At 44.7% G+C, this 26152-nt stretch overlaps 1 protein-coding gene across 3 annotated transcripts in view; it reads right to left on the reverse strand.

Moving 5' to 3' along the window:
* Nucleotides 1-26152, reverse strand: part of si:cabz01090165.1 (uncharacterized protein LOC100333421 homolog) — a 262485-nt gene that overhangs the window by 142237 nt on the left and 94096 nt on the right. For all 3 annotated transcript variants that reach the window (XM_037118231.1, XM_037118240.1, XM_037118249.1), the window contains one exon: nt 19860-19990. The gene's annotated coding sequence lies outside the window, so the exon portion shown is untranslated. The remainder of the gene's footprint in view (nt 1-19859; nt 19991-26152) is intronic.

Here is a 26152-nt window from a genome sequence, read left to right on the forward strand (position 1 = left end):
AACAGCTTCGGTCGACTGAAAGATCTGCGCTAATCAATAAAGCTGCAGCAACAAGCTGAAGACCTGTCACACCTTCAGGCTCTGAAGCTCTGATCCATGCAGTGACATCCAGCTGGAGAGAAGCACGACGTCCCTGCGCTGACCACGACTCGACTGAGGGACGTATGAAAACATCACGTTTTGGCTGGAAATGTTTTCCTTCAGTACAAAGTCTCGTTGAAAACACTCAGTATTGTTGCAGCCAAGTCTACAAAACCTGTCACATCATGTTCTCGTTACGTGTTCATGAGCTGACTTTTAAATCAGGAGGTTCGGGCGGTGGTGGTGGAGGTTCAGGACTCTGCCGGATCACTGACCGCAGATCGAGTGTTTCAGCATCTGTGTGAGTGTGAAACCGCTGGACACATTTTCTGACGTGTTTGTGGCGACAGACGGGATATTACTGAAGGGAAGTCAGGCCATCTGACATGAAAAATATTCCTGTTACGTCTCCACAAACCACAAAAACATCCAGCAGTTATCTGTCACACCTCCAAATGTTGGAGCTCAGTCTTGAACGGCGGTCAGTGGCTTGTCAGCCTTGTCACCCGTCGCTCCACCTCCGTCCTCCTCCATCTCCAGAGAGGAAAGTTAGGTCATAAATATGAAAGGTGAACAGATGTCACATGCTTGTTTAAAGGTACGTAACCTGTGACAAATACAATCGTGAACATATCAATGAAAAAACTGTGAGAGGATCTAATGAATTCAACTTCCTGTTACAGGTGTGAAAAACTAAACAAAAAAAAAACATCATCAAAAGTTAGAACAGTGATCAGACGGCGAGCAGAGGAAGAAACATCCAACTTCTAATTAGTTTGTTGTTGGTGTACATTAATATAGATTTGGTTATAGGTCACGGAGGATTTGAGTTTGTTTAGCAGCTCAATTATACCAAATTACAATGTTGTATCAGCAGTACAGCAGCAGATGAATACATTAAAACATTTACCTAAATCAAAGGTAAAGTGAGGACGCTGAACACCGAGCTGCCAAGTGATAATCAGAGAAATACGAGCTGAAATGAACAAATAAATAAATAAATGAATTAAGTTAATATGTGGGCACAGAAAAGCTCCAAACATAACAAATAACATTAATTAAAGAAAAGCTTCTTCTCAGGCTGCAGACGGTGAGTTACACAGCTCGCTCCGTGCAGAACTAAATGAGGTTTGACTCTAATGGAATTCATCAGGGAGTGTTTCGCTTGCAGGGCAGCGATAAGGCAAAATAAATAAAAAAATAAAAAAATAAATGGCAGCTTCTCAGGTTGGTTTAGGCCACAGTGTGCAGCTGAGTGACAGCTGCTGATTCAGCTCCTGTCAGACGGACGCTCGGGTCGCTGTGACTCCCAGCAGCTCCTGCGGTTTCATCACTTGACACCTTTCTGACAGTTCAGAACCCAATCGTGTCACAAACACACAGAAACATCTACCGGTTAAACACATATTATGTTCTTTAACAGAACGATTAATAGATTAGATGCACTGTGGACGCTGTGACTGGCAGGCTGGACATCGGATCCGATATGTTTTTCTATCAGCGCAGATAACAGAAGCAGATAACAGCAGTCAAACATCCTAAAAATATAAACGTCTGCTGTGTCCAAACGGCCACGCTGTGTGAAAATCTTACACTGTTAGACGTTGATATTTGGTTGTCCAGTGTTTCCCTGACGTTAACCTGACATCTGGTCTCAGCTGGGACGTGATGTCATCGTGACATCTGTCGGAGTTATCATGCTTATAAATCATAAAGTTTGGCTCCACATAAAAGGAAAATGAGGACTAAATAACATTAACGACGGCTGTGTTCCATTTAGTTTTGTTGTAATGTTGTGAGGTTCTGCCACAGCTGAAAGGAACGTCACCAATATTAATATTACGAGTGCTTTCTGCAGAGAGAGGTCTGCTACGTGACTCATGCTACTGCCTCCTACTTCTACACATTCCAGTGATTATAGTGGTCTGAACATTCAGACTCGCCTGGTATTTATTGATGCTGAATGTTGTGTTATGGTTTGTTACTCACAACCATCCTGGACGTCTGCAAAGTCCTAAAACGAGACGAGCTCGTCCTCGTCATTCTTACTCTGATTGGTCACATTCTTGTAGAGGTATGATAAAAGTACAGGATTTGTAAAACAGTCAAACCTGCGCACACACGTGTTGTTTTTGTGTGTCTGTCAGACGTGATGTGTTGCTGTGTTATTGTGTAGTATTGTGCATCAGGCGGACGGCTGCGATGCTGCGTTAGAAGTCCATTAAAAATGCATCACAGAGGGCGAAACTCAGCACTTCTGCATGATTGTATTGATTTCCTGAGCAGGCGGCTCACACCAATATCTGATGGTATTAATGATTGTTAAATATTCATGACGGCGATCACTTTACATCTGCAGAGAGCTCTTTGGACACACGCTCACAAGTGGAGACACACACACACACAGTTTGCAGGATTTAAAATGTTTCAATCTGGACAGAAACACAACAGTCATGAATGAACAGTCCAGTGTCACCTGTCCTCTCTGTGAGGCTGCAGTCTGACGCTTAGTTCACATTTTATTGTAAGAATGCTAAAATGAGCTAATTAGCACCAAATGACATTAGTTTGGAAGGTTTGAAGACTGCATTATTACACTGTTGTTGAGATATTTCACTCAAAACCACAAAATACAACAAATCAGAGGGCATCACTACAGGCTAAGATCAGACAGTCCGTCTGGAAGATATCTCACTTTGGGTCAGAGTGGTGGACCAACCAACCTACTGACCCACAGAACCACAGAACCACAGACCCACACTGCTGCAGAGAGCTGCTGGTAAAACAAAAACAAACCAATCACGTTTGTGAGTTCCTCTCCTCATCAGCTGCTTCAGCTCCAACAAGCTTCTGACTCACCTGAGCACCGACCCAGCAGCTGCCAGGTTCACACATCATGATGTTACACTTCATGAATAAATCACACTGTGACTCAAACATTTGATGACATCACTCCTGATTAGCATCATTATAAAATCTGACAGACTTTACACGGACGGGACATTCAAGACAAACTTCCCTGTGTGAAGTATTGGGTGAAATCAGAGCTGTGAGCACACTGCAGCCTGCCAGTCTGAGGAATTACTCAGTCGACAGGTTTTCAGTTTAGACGTGTTCGTCTGCTGGGCAGCTGCTCAGAGATGTGATGTTCAGGTACCTTTAAGTCTGAATCAGACTGTTTCCCTGCTATTATTATTCACCATCTGTGATGAAAACAAATAGAGCTGATGAAGAAAAATATCATTACATGAAAAAAAAAGGTCTAAATTGAGAACGATGGCTGATCATTAAAACAAAGGACAAATATCTGTTGGATAATTTATCCGAGAGTTGACTGAGAACGTTTTCTGTTTTTCTTGAACACCATCACCGTTAAAAACACCATCAATAATTCAAATAATTGTTATTCGCAGGCCTAACTGTCCTTTTTCTCTTAATCTCTGGGTCAAAACGCTGTTCATCCTCATCCATCGATCATCACAGACGACTGGTTCTGGTCCATTTGACTCAGAGATCTCGACGAGGAGCACAGTTTGAAAGTCGACACCTACGATTAGTTTCAGCACTTCAGCATCGGACCAAATGTGAAATATAATCAGAATATCTGTTCCTTCTGGTTCTGAGTAAAGACCAGGAAGTGTTTTGCAGATACATCACAGAGTCCAAGCGGATGTTTGGTGCAGATTTGAAGAGATTCCCTGGAGATGACGTTCAGACTGACAGATGAAAACACGCCGCCTCTGTCCACAGCTGTCACTGCTGCAGACGCATGAAAACAACAGCGTCACCGTAAACTCCAGCTTCAGAGTTTACCTGAGACGTTGATTCAAATGTCAGACAGAAATGTGTATGTGCGTGCAGTGCGTTGGCCTTCCAGGTCTCGTCTTTCTGTTCCGCTCAGCTCCGTCTCATTTTTCTGACCACTTAATGCTGCAACAATCCGCCAGCTGAAGTCACATTTCTGTAACCTCTCTTTTATCTCAGGAAGACTGCTGCTGTAACCGCGAGGCATCTCTTTCCCGTCCTACCCGAGGGCGGCTGAATGGATCCTGACAGTGTTATATTCTCTGTGCCGGCGCTGCTCCGACTGCTCTTAGACATTTATCATCTCACTATCCTCACACAGCGATCTGCAGACACTTGTCACAGCTGGAAGCACACTTATTGTTCTTGCAGCAACTGTCGCTTGTAACGACACACCGCATCAGCCGCAGGAACACAAACGATGCTGTTGGTTACCTGAACTTTACTGTAAAACACAAAGACAACTAAATGGGAGCCTCATCTTCCAATTTGTCACAGAAAAAAAAAAGAAAAGCTGCAGCTGTTAATATCACGACACATGTTAATCTTCTGAGCTTGAGAATGTGGAACATGCTGTCGTCAATCAACCTAAAACAATATCCTGCATGAAGAACATCATTTAATTCAATCATGTCCTCTGGGATTCTTTGAAATGTTGAATCTCTCATTGTACAATCAAAACTGAACTCATTAATGCGGGGAACAAACAGCATCCTCGACCGCCCGATGCAGAGAAAAACAGCCTGATCGTATTTCTGCGACATCAGCGTCCAGCAGCAGGAACTCCGCTGCCTGCGAGGGGAAACACGCCTGCAGCAAAGACAGAAGACCTGAGGATGGACGAGGCGGCTCACACACACTTTCACTTTCAGGTAATCTGCTGTTATCAGTATTAAAGTAAAAGAGCGTAATAGGAAACAACACTATTGTCCACAAATGCTGACAGCGTGATTGGATATGAGATCCTGCTGATGACTGTGTGACAGGCGTTTAAATGTAGAATTTACATCTGAAACAGTTTCAAGCAACACAGGAAAGTGTAGGTGAGATTATAACTGAGCCGCCGTGATGCAACTGGGCTTCTAAATATTTCAGGAAAAGCTTTTTTTTCCTCCGGGCGCTCTGCAGTCTGCTCAGTGGTCAGATTGAAGCGGTTTTAAAATGTAATTTGTCACATTCAGCTGATATTCTGTGATCCTGTGCCAAAAGTGCAAACCCCCAAACCTAATCCTCTGTTTATATTTTCTAAGTTTTAAGAGTTGCTTTGCAGAGGAAACACGGCTGTTCATCCCATCTGAGGCTTCACAGCTCGAACTGGAGAAATGTCTGACCGCAGCAGTCGTCACAAGCTAACGAACAAAGAAACAACGAACCGATCTCGATCATGTTGGATAGGACACATCCACAGTGTCAGAGGAGGTGAGCCTGAAACGAGCACAAGAAAACGGACTGCCGTCTGTTTCCAATAGTGACGGGCGTCTAACAAAACAAAGTGAGTGGATGGAGAGGAGGATGCCGGCTGAAACAGTCGGCCAGTGGCAGGCTTCCACAGACGGTCCACATCTGGTGAGTCAGACTGATTCCAGCCTGTTAGAGGCATTACTGTGCTCTTCACACCGCAGTTTTGTTCTGCATGTTTCTGTAAAGAGGGCCTGTCCTCTCAGCCATCTGCCTGCACCAAATCTAACTTGTGTGGCAGCTGATTGCAAACTTTTAGAGAGTGCTGAATGATACAAACATCCAACTGTTATACAGACGACTGTGTGTTTTCAGTTAAAGCAGCATCGTGTCTTTCGTCGACTCCTCAGCTAACTGGACAAGAAACAGATCAGTTTGACTAAAAGAGGAACGATGCTTCTCACAGCTCATGATACATAAAAGTGGAGCTTTTCGAGGGAACTACTTTATTTTCAAATTCGTCTGCAGTAATGACGACTGAGCGAAGGTCATCTGATGATGATGGAGATGGTTTACAGTTATTAATGATCAGCGCAGCTCTGAATATTGATTTCATTTGTCTCTCTCATCATCAGCTCTGTTACGTTCCCTCGTTCCCCGACGTGTCTTTCAGTCCTGTGTACGCTAATTATCTGTGTGTGTGTGTGTGTGTGTGAGTGATTCTTTTTCAGTTTGAAGCACGTCACACACTTCACACACACACGTAGAGCAGATGGTCGCTCTCCTGGATGCTTAGCATGTTCCCACTGCCTCTGCTTCAAAACACAGACATTAAACACGTTCAAGATAATAACTCGTTACTGATGAGATGCCAGATCGCATCCCACACACACACACACACACACACACACACACACACACACACACACACCATTCCAGTTGTCTAGTTGCTCCCTAATTAAGAGTGCTCGTTTACCTTCACACAGACGGGCCCAGCTGCTGACTTCAACATCAGGTAACTAGGTGTGTGTGTGTGTGTGTGTGTGTGTGTGTGTGTGTGTGTGTGTGTGTTGAGGTCATTATCTCCAGTGTTTCAAGTTTGTTTGATCATAACAAAAAGCTACTTTCATGAAGACAAATTTACAAAAGACGTCCGTTCATTACGATGTGTGTAAAACTGAGACCGAGCCGGACAAAGACGACCTCTCTGCAGAGGTTTGACTCAGTGTTACTGACGCTGACCATCTTCAAGTTAATGAGATTTTTATATATATCTACACGACGGCACTCTGAAAACTTTTCATTTGTTCACTATAACTCACAGCCGTTGTTGCGCGGCGCTCATTTCCAGAGCTGTTTAGTTCTTTTGCTTTTAATTGATCATTCTGCAGCCAATTTGGGAGCTGCTGACTTTGGTAGTTAATTTTAAAAGTAATTTCAAAGTGTTGCTTTTAGCTGTTCATCTCAGAAGCAATTTGGGGGCCACTGATGGTAGAGAGTCTATTTAGTGACGCCGGTGATTAATTGAGCAGAACGGAGGAGGCAGCAGTGAGACTGTATCTGAGAGACTTCACAGCAAGGGAAGAAAATGAGGACGTTATCAAGAAAAGTGGAAATGTTCCTTTAGATGGATGCTCAAAAAAAGATACTGAACCACATAAAACCTCCTAAATAAGGTGTGTAGGACGTAGCATCATATCTGTGGATCTGCACTTAGTGGGATTATAACAAAATATGAAAGGAAGTCACTTTAACATTTGCACACTGAGTTAAAGATTTCATTCAGCACAGACTAAAGCTGCAAACTCTCAGCTTATAAAACACGTTTTTACTGTCCGCATCAATCATCTACTTGTGCAACTAAACAGCCTCTCACAAAGACAAACCTAAGAGGAGGCTCACCCCCAAAACACCACTTATATAAAAGGCAGAACACTCCTTAAATATGAACAGCACCACCCACCAATCAGCCCAACAGCTCCGCCCGAGAGAGGACAGGAACACAGACGAGTCGTGTTGTTCAAATCTGAAAAACGTCGTCTGATTTGTAGGAACTGTATCAGCTCACTGATACAGGACAGTCATATTCTGGGTTGATTGATTGATTGGTATATTTATTTTCTATCCAAGATACTTTTACATCAAAACTGGAGTAAACACAAGTCAACGTCTCTGCTCCAAGTCAGCAGAGACATCTCGTAATATAACTGCTAATATTTAAATTCAAAGAAAACATTAAGATCAAATCAAATCAAATGTATTTATAGAGCGTCTAAATCACGATCACATTGCCTCGGTGGGCTTTACAATCTGTCCTCAGAGTGTCGATTCACATGAGGACAAACCCTCCAGCAGGACGCAGAGGACGGATCTCTCTCCCAGGACGGACAGATGCACAATAGTTGTGGCGATCGTCTGAAGCTGAGGAGTTAGTCGAGCAGTAATGTTGTTCGCGGTGTGTGTTTACCATGTTTGTGCCAGCAGCTCAGAGCGCTGGAGAGAACAGGACATTGTGCTCTCATCACACCGCATCCAGGACAGGAAACAGATTTTGTGTTCCCTCCCTCCCACAGTCTCCGGCTCGACCCGACCTCAGGTCAGCACGACTCTGGACCTCCGATCACACCAGGACACACACGAGTTTGACTTCTTAGTCTTCGTCCCCCTTTTTACTTCATCTTCACCGACCAGCGGATCGGGTTCAGTTTAGTTTCTCGCTAAATAAACATCTCAAACAGAAACATTACGATCACAGTCTGTGTCTCCAAACCTCATCTCGATGCTTTGATACCGATGATGAGTCGAATCTTATATTTCCTTAATGGAGCAGGAACAAACAAACGCAGGATCAGAAGCAGATCCAGTCTCATAGACGGGAGACGGACTAATCCTGATCCTGTGCATCATCTCAGCACGTCTCCAGTTCTGCTGCAGTCCTACACAAACTACATTCATCACGTCATCGTCCTGCAGAGTTCTGGTTCAGATGTGACTGATAACAACAATGGCGGCTCCTGAGGAGGTTAGCGTAGCTGCTACAGCACAAGAATGGCACTGAGGGCTTCTCTTCAGCTGATTGGCTGAAGTTAGCCTGGTGATGGACAGTTGGTCCAATCACCTGCCAAGCAGGTTGTGACCGACTTTTTGTTTGTGATCATTTTTACTGTTTTTACTGTGGTTTGACTTTTCAGTTTAGTCATTTCCTGTTTTATTTTGAAGTTCTGGCCTCATGTGTCATATCTGCTTTTCTCTTTCCTCCCTTTGTCTGTTTTCTCAAACGTTTTCTGTGTTTACCTGCGTCACATTTAGTCCCTTGTCTCCTGTGTCCTGTCTGTTATTCCAGTGCTTCTTTTGAAGTCTCTGTTCTTGTTCTTGGCCTGCCTGCTTCTTCTGGAAGTTATGGTGCCTAAACTTTGGATTTAATGGACTTTAATTTTCAACTTTATTCAGTAAAGCTCGTTACCTGCCTGCCTGTGTCTATACTGTGTATGTTTTTATACTTGGTGCAGTTCAACTACATCAGTTTTGCACTCTACCTCATTAACAACTTTGTAGTAGATCTGGCGTCTAGACTTTCACTTCATTGCAGTGTTTTCATACTGTGTGCCTCATGATCAAAAGCTCTGTTACTACGATGACTGACACCAGAATCAGTCTGTAAATGCTTCTGGGTTTTTTCTTCCTTTTGAAGAAGAAGTAGAAGGACCAAAACATGGATAAAGCTGGAAATGGAGCTCCTCAGAACCAGAACCAGTGCACATCACAGTGACAGCGGCCCGGTTGGCTGTCAGCGCGGTGCAGGCCGGACGGAGCCTCCTGTGACCGTGTTGTATTTCATTCTTTAACTGCATCACAGCTTCATTAATACTTTAGAGACTCTGGCTCCTGTTACTCACACAGCCTATATAAAGCTCCATATACACCCAACCTACTTCAAGGTTGTGAATAATTAAATAACGTACAGTATGTTTGACAGCTTCATTAAAGCAGCCGGTGAGTTAGATTATATCAGGCTGGCTGGAGGCGACGCAGGCGAACACCGTCGTCTCTCAGCCGTCAGCGCTGCAGAGCCGAGACACGTGCAGAACCTATACCGTCCCATGATGCACTTGTGGTGACTTACATACTTAATTTTACAGCGTAACGTGATTTTACTGTTATTATCACCGTGTTGCTTTCATCCGTGCATGCACGACCTGCTGTTGTGTGCTGGTCCACTTCGTTAGGACGAGGACGGCGGTGGGAGTCTGGTGAAAAGTCTCAGCCAGGAGGCGACAATTTCTGCTTTTAAAAATATTATGTTATAATCACAACTCTTAACATGCTTTTTTAGCAGGTGGATTCTGCTCAAAGAAATAATAATAACAAGGTGATTCATGGGAAGCAAAGTGCTGCACACCGTCATTAAGTTTAATTGCAGAGGAGTGCTGCAGAATAAAGTGTTTCACCCTCACTCCTGTGGATTTGTGTCTTTGAGGGCAAACATGGAGGATTAATTTACCAACTCTGGTGACAGTTTAAACTTTTGACCTTTAATTATTGTTCCTCATCCAAACCAAATGATGTCACCATGTAATAACTGCACAGCTGCATCTTTCCTCCAGGTTTTGGAGGTAACTGTGTTGTCTACAGACGCAGTCGGAGATAAAACGAGTAAACGGGAGTTAATCCTCCATCAGAGGTCGAGAGTCAGAGCGAGTCCCCGTCTTTTCACTCCTCGCTCCAGTGAGGAGAAGAAGTTTGTCTTCGTCTTTCTCTGTGTTTAATATGTAGAAGTTTTCTCCCACACTGCACATAACTCATCCAGACACATTTATGACTTTCAGTAAGCCCGAGGCCTCTCGGCACAGAGAGCTGATCTGCTCGCCACGGAAAACAAATATCAAAAATTTAAGGTGAGACATAAAATATGAATTTGTTGAACACATTGGCTCGCATGCAAAGATAAAGAGATAGAAAGAAGGAGCAGCTGCGGCTCAGGAGGCGGAGCGGGTTGTCCGCTAATCAGAGGGTCGATTCCACTGCAGGCCGCAGGGCAAAGCGTCCTTCGGCAAGGCACTCAACCCCAAATTGCTCCCGAAGGCTGTTTGTTCATCGGTGTGTGACTGTGTGGAGAAATCTCTCTGGCTGTTTGATCAGGAAGGATTGCATCAATGTCTGAACATCAGAAAAGCATCAAATACTTATTAAGTCCTGAAATAATCCTCAAATCAGAGATGAAGGTCCCATGACGACAAAATCAAATTGCATGTTTTTGTTTTATCACATGTCACAGTACACAGTGTCAGTACTGAATGCGGAGGCCATCAGCTTGTTGTCTTGGTTAGCGGTCCAATTTTGTGCCTCTGAACCAGGATGCCAGGAGCAAAAGTCCAAACCCAGCAAGAAAAACCAACCGGTTCTGTGTAACCTGTATTCTCCACCGGCCTACATCTTCTTGGAGGGTGCGTTGTTCCACCAGCGTCTGCAGGAAACACGCAGACAATCCTCCGGTTCTGGTGAGAATTTCTACAGTGTTTTTATATTTCATCGCTCACTGAATATCTTTGTGGTTTAGACCGTCCGTCAGGAGAACGACAATATTAAAGACATCCTGTTTGACTGTAGGAACTTGTGATGATCATTTAAAGGAACATTAATACGGCATCAATACATTTGAAAAGCTTTTTTAATCATGAAGAGAACAAATTTTACACACAGATAAAGTCTCTGCAGTCGAGTGAGAAACCTTCTGCAAAGTGTTTGCACTGGAAAAAGCTCACACTGACTGAACGCTCGCGTTCAGGTGTGTTGTTTATTTACAGACATCGATCATATAAGCTGCAATTTAACCGTATCAATAAACTGAAATCATCTGAAGCGAAGGACGCAAACAAAGCGGGGAGAGAGGAAGGAAGTGAAGAGGATGTCAGGAGATTAGAAAGACTCAACAATGATACAGAGAGAGAGACGTGAGGAGACGGAGGGATGCAGGTAGAAAGCGATTGTTCTTCCAGCAGAGCCGCGATCGATTGTTCTTCCTGGCAGAGACGTTTGTATCAGCAGAGCGAACGCTTCACAGCGTGACCTATTTACAGCTGCTATAATTATACCCACAGAAATCACACATGCAAACACACGGCGGGGGGGAGGAGGGAGGTATGCAATCAAACATACATCCAGAGGAGCAAACAAACAGTCGAGCGCAGATTAACTGCTGATGACAACAAATTAAACTCACGCAGAAGGAAAACACTAATCCATGTTGTCTGTGTCGCTCCTACACAATGTGCACACAATTATATACTTCCTGACGCATCACATATATACAGAACACTTGATTCTGATTGGTCGTGGCTACTTTGAGTTGTTAGGAACATTTATTGCTGCACGAAAAGATCAAATGTAAGTTGGTGCTCAGGGTGAAACTGTGAAGTTCCTGTCGGGTCTGCGGAGCGTTTTTAGTGTTTTTCAGCTCTTTGTTTTGATTTTAAAGCCCCGAATCTTCACTGTTCAGTGTCGCTGACAGCAAACGACGACCTCAAAGCAGAAATAATTCAACTCCTGCTGTGTTTCTCTGTGATATTACTGCTGGTCTTAGCAACTTGCCAACTGTCTAAAAGTAAGATACAACCGTAAGAATCCCACTTTGATCCAGAAATCATGATCGCAGTGTAATGAAGAGGCGGAGCTAAACAGCCGGTTGTATTAATAAGTAGGTTTTTGTTGAAATATCGGTGGTTTTGATCCGTCCTAACGCTGCCTGTTCACTGTCGTTTTACCTTCAATTTGATAATTCTCCCTCTTCACCTAATTTGGACTTCATCTTCCTCTGAAAAATAACTAACATCCCTGCTGAAGTCGACAGAGACGGGGTCTATAATGAAAAATAACACAAAACTTTACAAATATTGGAACCAGTCTCTGACAGCGTGTGTGTACATGTGTGTTGTCAGGGTCACAGGAAGTGTAACACCTTCTTCAGGCAGCATCAAACATCTGCAGCCTCTCTTTATTCATTCTCTCTCTCGCTTCATGAATCCCTCCATCCTCCCTGAGCTCCCTCACGGTGTCTCTCTCCACCTCCATCGCTCCTTCTTTCCACAGGATTGAGCAAATCCACTTATACACATAAGAAGCAAGTAAGCGATCGGAGCAGGAAACTCAACCTTCTTATTCTACTGTGGATCTGTGTGTGTGTGTGTGTGTGTGGACTGCATGGCGCGATATAAAAAGAGGGTTAGAGTGGATGTATGGAGGAAAGGATGGAGGGAAGAGAAGAAGAGGGAGAAGATGAACGAACTGAAGAGATTGTTCAGTTTTTTTTAACTTGCCGTCAGTCTTCAGGGCAGCAGATCAACCAAAGCAGCACAGATTGAATGTGATGGTTCGAGATGGTGAATCACTTGCATGGCAGAGAGACGAGCATGAATCATCTGCAGGAGCCACGACTCTGACCTCTGCTCTCCACGCCGCTGACTCACATACAGTACGGCCAGGTTTCATTTTAACATCAGGGAGCCTCAGACGGCCTCTTTCTAAACGCGTCCTGCTCCAAGTGCATGCAGTTCTGCTGATTCTCCAGCAGGAGCTGCAGCTACAGGCAGAGCTTTGTCTCCTCAGCATAGAACAACACCCTGGGTTAGAGTTAGGAAGAAGAAGAAGAAGAGGAAGAAGAGGAAAGATTCACAGCTGAGTGTGTTAGTAGGTTAATATGTTTTAATAAAGTGGTGACGGAGCAGCTCTCAGGCCTCAGGATCAAGAGTCAGTGTGTGTGTGAAGTGGAGTGAAGAGTTTAGAGGCTCTGTGATCTCTGATGAGAGAAAACAACATGGACGCACCTGAGAGCTTCCTGTGTGTGTGTGTGTGTGTGCGTTTATTCCTGGTTGATCCTCCAGCAATGAGAACACACTGACTCACAAGCTGAAGTCACACACACACACACACACACACACACACACACACACACAGATGTGACTGAAGAGAGACATGTTGTGATCAGAGAGGAGAGCGTCCCAGTGAGTCATCTCAGATCAAACAACGGTGTGTGTGTGTGTGTGTGTGTGTGTGTGTGTGTGCGTGTGTGTGGCGGTGTGTGTGTGTGTGTGTGTGTGTGTGTGTGTGTGTGTGTGTGTGTGTGGTATGGTATAGAGAAGATTGAGATAGAGATACGCAGAAATGGAATGAAGAGCTAATTTATGTTACGTTTCAGAGTTACACACGTGAAAACACGATTTACATGCAACCACTTGAATTCTGGGTAAGGCAGTGAGGCAGTGTGACACACTGGACCTGAACCCCAGTATCTGCAAGAAAAGTCCTGTGAATGACCCACCGGACCAAACTGACATCACACATCGACACAGAACCGAGACAGACGAGTGACGGACAGAATGAACAGGTACGATACACCTGCAGGGCGTCTATATCTATGTGTCATATATGAACTACTATACAAGTTGCAACACTAAAAAGCATAAGAGGCAGGCTGTGTGTGTGTGTGTGTGTGTGTGTGTGTGTGTGTGTGTGTGTGTGTGTGTGGTGTACAGCTCTCATATCTCTCAGAGCAGCAATTGTCTCATAATTATTATTCATCATAGGCTCTTTGATCGTGGGACTCTCTACTGATATTAATGTTATCATCGAGGAGAGGAGGGAGAGGAGGAGAAGAGGAGGGAGAGGAGGAGAGGAGGAGGGAGAGGAGGAGAGGAGGAGGGAGAGATGGAGAGGAGGAGGGAGAGATGGAGAGGAGGAGGGAGAGGAGGAGAAGAGGAGGGAGAGGAGGAGAGAGGGATGGAGAGGAGGAGGGAGGGATGGAGAGGAGGAGGGAGAGATGGAGAGGAGGAGGGAGAGATGGAGAAGAGGAGGGAGAGGAGGAGAAGAGGAGGGAGAGATGGAGAGGAGGAGGGAGGGATGGAGAGGAGGAGGGAGGGATGGAGAGGAGGAGGGAGAGATGGAGAGGAGGAGGGAGGGATGGAGAGGAGGAGGGAGGGATGGAGAGGAGGAGGGAGGGATGGGGAGGAGGAGGGAGGGATGGAGAGGAGGAGGGAGAGATGGAGAGGAGGAGGGAGGGATGGAGAGGAGGAGGGAGAGATGGAGAAGAGGAGGGAGGGATGGGGAACAGACGACGATAAAGGGAAGCAATCACACAATAACTTGAAAGACAGAAGCCTGCAGAAAGTTAAAACAGAGCGAGGAGAAAGAGTGGCGAAGAAAAGTAAGAGGGAAGTGTGACGGAGAGAGAGTCGGGATGGTGAAGTGGGGAAGGAGGGTTCATGAAAGCAACACCTCCGTTCAAAGATTTCCTATGAATCACAACAGAGTTAGTGAAGAAAGAAGAAAAAGAAGAAGTATAAATGTAGCCGACACATGGTATTTAAATGTTATCACCCCACAGGCCCAGCAGGAGACGAGTCTGGCTCTTTATCGATTTCTCCAGGAGAGACGAAGTGAACTGACTTTTGGTGAGTGTTAATTTTGGACCTTGTGCACATTTGTTCATCCGATCCAATAAAACCCTCCCGGAGAGGAGCAGAGAGCAGAAGCATCAGATCTATAGTCTCCAGAGTTAAAGGTCAGAGAGAATGAAACAGAGCCGGAAGCCCGGTTCAGACCCGGCGTCAGCATCCATCCTGAGTGATCTGGGTGAAGAGGAGGAGAAGAAGAGGAAGGAGGAGAAGGAGGAACATAGGCTACTAGTTTCTCATCCGTGAAGAAACTTCCCAGACTCCATTAGAAAAATGCACGATTTTGTGAGTTGGGGCTTAAGAAGAGACATTACAAATGTTCTGCATCGCTGTCTACAACATATTCATAACTATTCACGTCTTCTTGTAAATTCGGCAAATGTTAGACATGATATTTCTGTTGTGTCCATTTGTTCCAATGATGAATGTTCCGAGTATCAACATCTAGAACTCCTGACGGTCTTCCAGCTGTTTGCTTCAGACGTGTAGAGAAAGTCAGACGATGCTCATTTCTCGTTTTATCATTAGAAGACGTGGACTGAACGCTTTGCTCCCTGTGATAAATGTTCGCGTTAGTGAATCACAGTAAAGAGACGGCTTTAGAGTTCGGTGCAGTGTGATTGGCTCCTTGGAGAGCGAGCGGCCCGGAGGAATACCACCATGTCTTCTGGTGATGGAACAATATATCAGCTGTGTGATCAGATTTCAGCCTCCCCCACAGAGACTTTTATGTCAAGAGCTCCCCGCTTGAATTATCAATTTAGATGTTAAATCTGAGGACGAGGACGGCGTTGGACCGTTTCTAACACTGTGTGATCTCTGGAGACGCTGCGCTAAGAGCCTGAAGGACAACGTTTTATCGTAGATGTAATTTCAGTTCTCCCCATGTTTTAAATCCAGAATCAGATTTTTATTTTCTTAGTCTGTAGCAGGTCCTCGTGGGACGGAGCTGCCAGCACGACTGAAAACTATTTCTGTATTTCTGTATGTGTTCAAAATTCAAGGTTCATCCAGGAGTTGTTCAGTCATCTCCTGGATGATGAAAACATGTCTAGTGTTACATAGAGAAGGATCTGTGTAACCCGGTCGCATGAAATTACATTTTATTTAGTCTTAGTGTCGGCAAAAAAACAGTTCGAAACCCAACAGCTGACTGGTACTGGAGATGAAATGAAGCTGTAAAATTAGGGTAGAAGAAGAAGAAGAAGCAGAAGCAGAAGCAGAAGAAGAAGAAGAAGAAGAAGAAGAAGAAGAAGCAGAAGAAGAAGAAGAAGAAGAAGAAGAAGAAGAAGAAGCAGAAGAAGAAGAAGAAGAAGAAGCAGAAGAAGAAGAAGAAGAAGAAGAAGCAGAAGAAGAAGCAGAAGCAGAAGCAGAAGAAGAAGAAGAAGAAGAAGAAGAAGAAGAAGAAGAAGAAGAAGAAGAAGAAGAAGAAGAAGAAGAAGAAGAAGCAGCAGAAGAAGAATGAAGCCAGGTACAAATGTAGAGTATAAGTACCTCAACATGACTTGACGTGTCATCGTCTTGTTGTCCTCGCCTCAAACTTACTCTGCAGCGAACACACTTGTTTATATTCCACCACTTCCTGCCAAGATGGTGGGCAGATGATCAGCTCGCACCAAACCGCCATTTTGTGTCGTATTAATAGCGAGCGGTGATTGGCGTGTACCAGGAGCAGAGGTTCACTCCCTCTGAGACACAGCGGCGGGTAAAAACTGGAAAAAGGATCCAGAACACACACACACACACACACACACACACTCAGCCTGTGATTGGCTCCTTCATCGTCCCTGTTCTGCACTAATCAGATGGAGATTACAGAGAGGGAACACACACACACACACACACGCACACACACACACGCACACACACACACACACACACACTGAACCAGCTCCACCCTGCTGCAGAAGAAATGGCACACGATTAGATTTTCATGGCTTGCGTGTGCGTGTGTGTGTTCCTGCATATTTATACATGGAGAGGCGGTCTGTGTGTGTGTGTGTGTGTGTGTGTGTGTGTGTGTGTGTGTGTGTGTGTGTGTGTGTGTGTGTGTGTGTGTGTGTGGATCAGAGATCTTTAGGAGAGGACGAGCAGGAGCAGAACTCAGCGGGACACTGAGAGGCACCACTCCCTCTGGATCACTGAGTATGGACAGTGTGTGTGTGTGTGTGTGTGTGTGTGTGTGTGTGTGTGTGTAGCATCACACTTTCATGAACAGGTCCTACACTTCTTCCCTCATCTCTTAGTTTGTAATGCGGCCTCTCACATTGATAAAAGTTCAGACCAACAACCCTGAAACAACCGAAGCATGAAGCGTGTGTTTCCCCTCACGGTTCTCTCCCTGCTGATTTTACCACCTGAGCCGCTTTTAAAAACCAGAATGTGCCGGACGTTTCCACCCCGGATCTCCTCATTCAGCTCTCATTTCACGCACCAACATGCTATTTTGGACACGTGTGTATATGTATTCCTTCTTTTGTCCGACGCGCCGCAGCTCTGACCCTTCCAATCCTCTTACAGCGCTTCGTCTCGGACACTCGTACTGTGGCGGATGCAGGAATCGCGGCTTATTGCAGCTTATACTGTTGCAGCCATTGTGAGTCACTCTGGATAAAGTTTGCTAAAACGACTTGACTGGGAGGCTTTAACGGGACGTGCAAAGTCTGCTGAATGGCTACACAGAGTTTGGGAATAAAAGAAGAGTTTTGTTGAATTAAGACTTAAACAAATCTTTGTTTTCAGTCTGCATGGAGGGTGGATGACTTGTCAGGGTCGCACACCAACACATGATGTTTAAACTGCGCTTTTATACAGAATCTGGTTCTGACTGTTGAGTTCAGAAGCTTTAAATTAGCTCACACACACACACACACACACACACACACACACACACGCACACACACACACACACACAGCAGGAGTGGAGTGCAGCACCATCAGCTGTGCATGAGTCAGCAGAAGGTGTGTCCCGTCCTTCACATCCTCTCAGGAGAACACACACTCATACACACACTGTTACTGTCTGTGTGTGTCTATGTAGGCTGACTTAAAAGAAACCTCAAAGTGTGCTGACTCTCACACACACACACACACACACACGGAGGCACCCACAAAGAAAAATGTAACCCAGAAATAGACGCAGGAGCGAGTCCATCATGGCTGAACAGGACGGTGCACACAGTGTGCAGAAGGTCAGGATGCTGCACGACATCTCACCCAGCTCACCGTCCACACAGCAACACAGTGAGTGTTGTTCTTAATTAAACAAGTGGGAAATGATCAGCGGTGAGATGCAGCTGCAGGTATTCTTTCATTTCATTTTGTGATACTATCAGAAGACGACATTGTTGTAGGGCCAGACGCCGCAAAGACTGCAGCTGACCACCAGGTAACACGTCCGCCTCGGTCCTGCGTGAGAGGAAAAACTTCTCCTCAGATTATTGATATAGCTCCTCCCTTCTGTCAATGTCCGATAACAGTTTGCAAGATGTCGCTGGCAAAGATGCACCGATTCAATCGGAGAGATTTCTCACACCAATGAGCTCTGCTGCCAATTCTACACGCACGATCAGCAAAAGAAAAAAAAAAAAAGCCACACCAATAAAGAGCCGCCTCGTGCCAACAGTGCAGGAGGCGCCGCAAAAACTAAAGCTAGGTGCCGACCTTAGCTGACGGCTGACCGTCGGGGCCATAGTTCATGTCTCAAAGGCTCTGCACACCTCAACAGCTGTTTATAGCTCAGGTCTAAGAGATGCAAACAAAAAAAGAATAAATAAATACAATTAGAGAGCGTGAGAGCGGCTGAGGCTCAGGATGGGATGACAGCTCAGCCCTTAATTGCAGGGTTAATGGTAGAAGAGCAGCACACAGTCGAGCGTCCTTCAGAAAGACACCGAACCCCAAATCAATCCCCAAGTGTGTGTGGAAATAACAAATAAGTTGTTTGGGAGAAAATGGCTGTGATGAAAATGTCAATCACGCTCGCTCGTGTTCCCACTTCTGAGCCGAGAGCTAATCAGGCAGAACAACACTCGTGTGGCTGAGCTGCGAGTGTGAGGCGCCATTAACGAGTTTATAACTAAATTTATTGTGGAGACAAAATAAAAAAAAAACTCCCTCCTCGTTTCCCAGAGCTCTCCAGAGGTGCCGGCCGCCAGCCAAACAGCTGGCCTGCTTTATTATATCGTGTTTTAATTGTGATAAAATAGTTTGTAATTTTCCACCCGCAAATATTTTATGACCTCGAGCTGCTGCTTCAAAACGATGGTGGTGTGACAGAGAAACGTTCCTCTCCGTCTTCATCAGTATAAATACAGAGGTTGTATCCTGCAGAGCAGCGAGAGCGAGATAAACGACCACAAAACTCATGAAGAAGACGGACGGACCGACAGACGACGTCCTCGTTAGACGGGCTAGTTTGGAAAATCACCGGTGGCAGCAGCGACTTTATGATTGTACAGTGACCATTAAAAAGTCCAGTGAAAGCAATTCATTTTCCATAAACACCACACAAATGTTTATGGGTTTAATGAGGGAATGAATGAATAAATTATGTTAATCTCCGTGACACTTTTTATAGCAGAGCGTCTCTGAGGCCCATCGCAGCACAACATTAACGTAACAAGCCAGCGCAGGACGAGCAGCGATGTGAGCTCGTCCTCAAACTCACGCTGGAATCTCACTTTGTACCATTAACCAGTTACACAAACTGATGTCAGACGCCTCGAGTCACACTCGCTATTTACAGAAGTGTGTGGGCTAAAAACGCTCCAGAAGCCCGATTCTCTCTTAATTCCTCCTTCAGTGTAATTCACTGCACATTTACAAATCCAGTAGTCAAACTTATTATAATGTGTCAGAGGTCAGCAGGTTGTAGAAAACACCAAGTGTGAAACCACGGGACACTCTGGACGAGGGACTCTGTGTGTCCAGGTGAGTTTATGGTGACCAACACGTGTATTTTAATCCAAAACAGGACGTTTTCTCAACAGAACCAGACTACAAGCACGACTCTGCTGTGACATGAAAGTGAAAATTGAACCTAAAGAAATGTAAAGCTGCAACATGAAGAAACAAATTCTTTCAACACTGAAGCGATTCTGCAGAAAAACCCTGTTCCAGACGACCTACCTGAGTTTGTCGGGGGACGCAGGGAGATCTCAGGTAGAGTCGGTCCTGTTTGTGGTGAATTCACATTCCGGTCACATCACCGGCCTCGGGGGTTACAACAGGATGACAAGCTAACAAGGGCACCCTCCTACCTGCAGAGGAAGAGGAGGAGGAAGAGGAGGAGGAGGAGGAAGAGGAGGGAGTGAAGGGATTGAGAGGAGAAAGAAAGAAATGTCAACATGTTGCAGCATTAGTTCATTAGTATTCTTAAAGCTTCTTTCCGTCTGCCGTCTGTCCCTCCTGTCACTTCCTCTCTCTCTCCTCTCTCCTCCCTCCATTCGAGGCTGTTCTGCCTCTTTTCTTTTGTTAAAGTTCCTCGAACACAAAGTGTGAAGGGAAAATCAAGACGGGGGAAGTTTTGATGCGTTTCCTGGAAGATGCAACGTTTGGAAATAACAACAAAAATATGGAAGAACCAAATGTTTAAGTTGCAGATAACTTTTATCGTCTCCGATCAGGAACGATTTCCACGTCAAACACAGAGTGGACGCTGGTTGGAATGAGTCGGACGTGTCGTGTTCCCAGCTGTGAGGTGTGCTGGTGAACTTCAGCTCATGTGATCGTGACCGTGAGCTGAACTGCTGTCAGATCGAGTGTATTTCTGCCAGATCGAGCAGTTTTGGTTGCATAGTGCCGATGAAAAGATCTTGAGCACCAGTCTCTCCTTTTAAATGTCAGGGTTGTAGTTTACTTAGTGAGATATTTCTTTGAGTTGTCGCCTCATCATTTCTTTTTTCAGGGAGCAGAAATGGAGAATAATAAATGTGTGTTTCTCATTTCTGGAAGTGGAAAAATGACTCAAATCAAGTTTCCACCTGCAGCTGGAGTTAAAGTGCAGAAAATTGAAATGGTGTCCTCTGAATTTCTGAGAAGTTAAATGTAGGAAACTTTGTTGCGGGTGGATTCAATCAAACTGTTTGGTTTAAACGCTTTACAGTGAGCGCAGGCTCCCCGGGGACTCCTGGCAGTTCGGTGCCGGATTCAAGCGTCTCTTCAGCTGCAGAGGACAGTTTGCTTTCAGTCACAGTCTCTCACCTGCCTCGCTGGTTCAGCAGGTAAACGTCAATCAATACCTGTCTCTTAGACCACGACCTGCAGGCTTAACGACACTCTGGGATCCTTCAGAGGCAGAAACAGTCGTGGAGCGATGAGGGTTTCTGACGCCTCGACAGATGGAAATGTTTTTGAGAAAAGTGGCACGACTTTTGCTTTTCTCAGCTAGAAAAAAACCCCCCCACACACACACACACACACACACACACACACACCGCGACCTGCAGCGGATTCTTCATGTTTGCTCTCTTGGGTTTCTCCTAAGGCATTCTGGGAAGATGCAAGAAAAACTGCTAAGTGAAGCTGACGAGGAAGGTTGAGGGAAAGTGGGTGCACCTCAAAAAACAAAATAAATAAAAAAATGAATAAATGAGAACATTTCTTCACAGAAGAATTCCTGGAACATCGAGCGCTGATGATGAACGTATGACATCGTGCCAACGTGGCGCCTGAAGGAGGAATTCTTTCTCCAAGTTTGATGTCAGAGCGGCGTGGGCGTAGCGTAGGTGATCGTTCGCCTTTCGGAGGAATTGTTACATCACATTCTGTGCATTGTGGCGAGTATACATTTTGTTTTTCCTCTGAAACATTTTCTTTTTAACTTGAAAACCCTCATTTTCTAAATGTATTAAGCTGAGGTGGCTTCAGGCCTGCAGGCATGCACTTCTGTTTACTTTGGTAATTTAGTTTGCACGGCCTATAAAAGATACAAGTATGGTAATTAAACAAGGTGATAAAATGCCGGCACAACAATGGAACACAGCGTGAACACAATTTGTGCTGCTGCGATAAATGACAGAGAGAAAAGGCCGAGCTGTAATGACCAACACACCAAACACGAAGCAAAACACAATAAAGTCCTGATGAGAAGGTACAACTGAATTAGATTAGAAAATCAAAAAAAGATTTAAAACACCACATGATGGACAACGGCAGAGAAATAATAACAGCGCTGATGAAAAATCGGCAGAGAAGGAGCATTAATAACGGGAAGCAGTGACTGGGAGCGAGTGGGCGGAGGACGGAGGAGACGACTCGCTGGGGGAAACTTCAAGCTGCGTTGTTCAGACGCTCGAAAGCAGGAAATTTTTAGCAGCGGCGGGAAGCTGTCTCACCGGAGAATCAAACAAACTGGAGATCTGGAAACTTCCAGCAGATTTAATTTGAAGATGCAATTCCAGAGAAAGTGTCAGTGAAGTTCCTCTGAGTGGTTTTCTCCCAGCGTGAGCTCCAACCAGAGGAGAGCAACACATCAGATGTGGCGGCACATGTGACAAAGTGTTTAGCTTTTTTCTTGTGATGTTGGATTTTTCTTTATTGAACGTCAACAAACCCCACATGTAGACGGAAAACAGGGTTTAAATATAAGATGTGTGTGTTTCATTTCATCGTATTTGAGTCACGTTGCCTTCACAGGGATTAATGAGCCTTTTAGGACATAAAACTACATCCGCGAGCTGAGTTAAAAAGGTAAAATAGGCAGGTTTCTTTGTTGTTGCTGTCAAAAGTGAGCAAAAACATTTAAAAAGTCAAAGCAGAGCAGTGAGTCAGAGAAATAAAACTACATTTTCTGAAGCGAAATGTAGAAAATAAAGGTGAAGTCAGACTCTCGTCTCCCTGCAGGTGATCGCCTCTCTGACAGCCAGCTGGATTAGCATTACCGTGGCTACACAACAGTGGATTAGAGTTGGTGCGACCTGGTGCGACACAAAAAAAAAGGGGATTAGCTTTAGCATGTGCTAATGCCGCAGACTAAGAGATTAGCAGTAGCTATAGCACGGCTCCGAGCTACATGAGAAGAAAAGATTGGCTACAGTCTGACTCGGTGCTGAATGAGAGATGAACGTATGGAAGCAGGAGATTTAAACCTTGTGTAGGACAGAAGAGAGATTATCACGGCTTGTTAATGAGAAGAATTATAACTGTGATGATTAGAAAATTCAAACGTGTTGATAAAAATAACGCTCACAATCAAACATCATTAAAAATCTCTCCTTCAATTCTTTTATCATTGTTTCTCACTGTTTTCTTCAGTGAGAACTTCTTCTCCTTCTTCTCTTCACATCCTTCTGTGCTGCGGTAATAACAACTACAGCCACTAGAGGTCGCCTCCTAACGAGAGACTTTAGTAGAAATACAGACGCTTTCACTGTGGACCTCTACGATCGTTAATCTGACGACGGCCTGGGATTGAATCCAGTGTGCTGCAGACGTTATTTCACGTTGATCAGAACACACTGATCCAAACACAGGTGGCTTGGTTAGATGTCGTAGCTGTGACGTTTGGGTCGGCAGGTTCTGCTCTGCGCTGAGGTGCTTTTTTTCTTTTTTGCCGTATTGAACATTTAACAGGTTTTCTTGGGACCAATACGATGTGGCATCTAAGATGGCTACAACCTGCCACCCCTCCAGGACCGGCCCGCTTCAAGGACCCGGATTTATGTGAGACCCTCCTCTCATCAGGACCAAAACCTAAACCAATGATGTGAGACTTTTGGTATCGTTTATTTGTTTTGTACCTACAAACCACAGCAACGTCCTCGTATGTGGAAATTCGAATCAACAATAAAATCAATTCTGATTCTGATGGTCTAGATTTGGATACAGACTGAGAGTTTCTTTATGAGACTGTTTTTAAACTACATAAAAAGTTCCAGTATAAGTTTTGTTAACATGCGACTGAAACTTTATCAGAACATATTTTAACACCACGACTGGAACCTTCAAAAGGAACAAGAGGAGTTCAGTTCTGTTTTGTTCAGAAGAAGAAGAAGAAATAAAAGACACTATTTCAATCTCAGGAGTGAATTCAGCAAAAATCCTTTCTGGCGATGTTACACAAGCAGCTGTCAAGTGTCACTTGTAATTACAGAGGAGCTGACACTCCTGCAATAAACATGCTTTGAGGGAGTGAACGAGTACGTACGCGTGTCCTGCTGAGAACAAAAGGAACGGCACCGGTGCTGGAGCGGCCCGGTTTGAGTTTTTAACATGGAGGAGAGAGAGTGAAAGTAACGATCCTGCAGTGGAAGGTGCCTCAGTTTTCTTTTCTGCCAAATCAAGACAAATCAAAAAGCATGTGACAGACGGATGGCTGCTGTGGTACAAAAGCAAAAAGAAAGCTGCAGTTTTTCTGTAATTATTTTACTTCAAATCACAGAAGAGTTTGTGATTCATGTGTCGAGTTTGATGAATGTTGAACCTTAAAAAAGTAAGAAAAGAACAAGCAGCGACGTGTCTCAGCTCTGGATCATCGCTGCAGTCTACGAAATAAAAATCCAGGTATGTGGGTCACTCACTCACTCATCGGCCAATTAAACCCCCCTCCCTCCACTTTCTCATTAACCACACAGAAGTCGTTAATAAACTGCTGATCACCCAAAATGCAATTGCATGTGTGAGCACACGTTCCACCCGTTTTAGTCTCTTTATGATCGACAGCGCAGCCATTAAATTTTTATTAGCGTGAGTCACAAAATGCTAATGAGGCTCGTGAGGCTCGCGTGTTAAGATGTCAAAAGAATCGAGGCAATTTAATTAGGTCATAAAGTTGCTGGACGGTCGTGAAGGACGACGGGTAAACAATAAAGATAATAAACAATAATGTGCAGCAACAGCACGGAGGCTGGTTCAGGAGCTGCGCCATGTTTCCTTTTGCTTGTCAGAGATACACTCACGTTAGCTGCCGGTCGCCGTGATGAAAAATCCTTTAACGAACTCTTCCTAAAATAATGAATAAGCCTGAACTAATCTAACCTTTGTCATCTGAAGCAGAGCCGCCGTTTCCCTCCTCAGGTCAGGCTCGCTTGCTGCGGCGACATCTCAACTTTCTCCACCTTCTCCACCTTCTCCTGCAACCTCCTCGACTTCTGTCAGTCTCCCAAACTGTCAACGGCTTCAACACGTCTTCATTCAAGTGACAAACACATGAAACGCACACAAAGAAGACGCCCACAGCCTCAGAGTCGAGCTCTCACAGGGATGCATGGTAGAGATTTTATACGTGGGCGGACCGGTCATGTTCAGCCGGCATCGCAGCAACACATCTGCAGCTCCACATGAAGCTGCTGTACCGTCTGTGTGAGAGTCTTTGGGTTTATTTGAACAGATCTGTACTTTGTTTCACCTCAGCAAAACCGATGTAATGAAGCAGCACCAGCGTTTCTTCGTGTACCTTTCTACATTTAACCAACCAGCTTCATGCAAACCCTCCTCCACCACGTCCTCCTCCAGCTCTTCATATCCACTTCAGCTCACCAGGAATTCAACTCCTCCATCAGCACCACCAGCGTCTAGACTTCATATTCACCTCCCTGAATGTTTCTTCATCACGTTGGAGTCTTTACACATGTCTTTGTACACGTGGCTATAAATCTTCAGCTCACTCAAAAGACCACGAGTCTCTCCTGACTGAAATACCAGAAAGATTTTAACGTAATGTCTGATTTCCCCCGACACTTAGGATGTTACGAGTGAGCGTATTGATCTCTTGTTTAGAGGAATATAAATCCACAGTTAACTTGTTACGTAACATCATGGTAACAGCCTCCGACCGCCTCATCCAGACGAGAAAACCGTCCTCCGACTCCAGCGAGCGAGCGAGGGACGCCAACGTTAACATCCGACATACATCCCTGTACCGGGTTCTGTCAGCCTCAGAAGCTTGACAGGAAGTTAGCATGTCAGTCATAACGCCTAACTGCTCAGGAACATAATTATGTTTCCTCTGCCGTGTTACAAACACCAGCCGCTCCTGTCTTACGGACACAAAACCTTTTCATGGCACCTTTTAAACCGTGCTGTTATGATGGCACATTGTTCAGTAGTCAGTGACTACTTGCAAGTTAATAATGAAGTAATATAGAAATGCATGTTTTAAGGAGTTTTGTTTGTTTCACAGGTAAAAAGCAGTTTGTAAAATGTGAATATTTGGCTCTTCTGCAGTTGGTAAATGAGGGAGAAGACTGTGAAAGCACATCTGAGGTAGAAGTAATGAATCGAGGTGAAGTCAAGGAGAATATCACTGGATAATAGATAGAAAACTGAGGCCCTCGACAGCTTTTCACATTCATGAGCAACGATCAACTCAACATAAATCTTTAAAATACAAAAAATAAAATAGAAATTGCGGTGTAAGTGATGACTGCTTTAACTCGAGTGGAATAACAAAACTCCAAAAATGTCGGCAGTGTTGTCTGACT

This window comes from Acanthopagrus latus, chromosome 2 (assembly GCF_904848185.1).
Source record: "Acanthopagrus latus isolate v.2019 chromosome 2, fAcaLat1.1, whole genome shotgun sequence".
NCBI lineage: Eukaryota > Metazoa > Chordata > Actinopteri > Spariformes > Sparidae > Acanthopagrus > Acanthopagrus latus.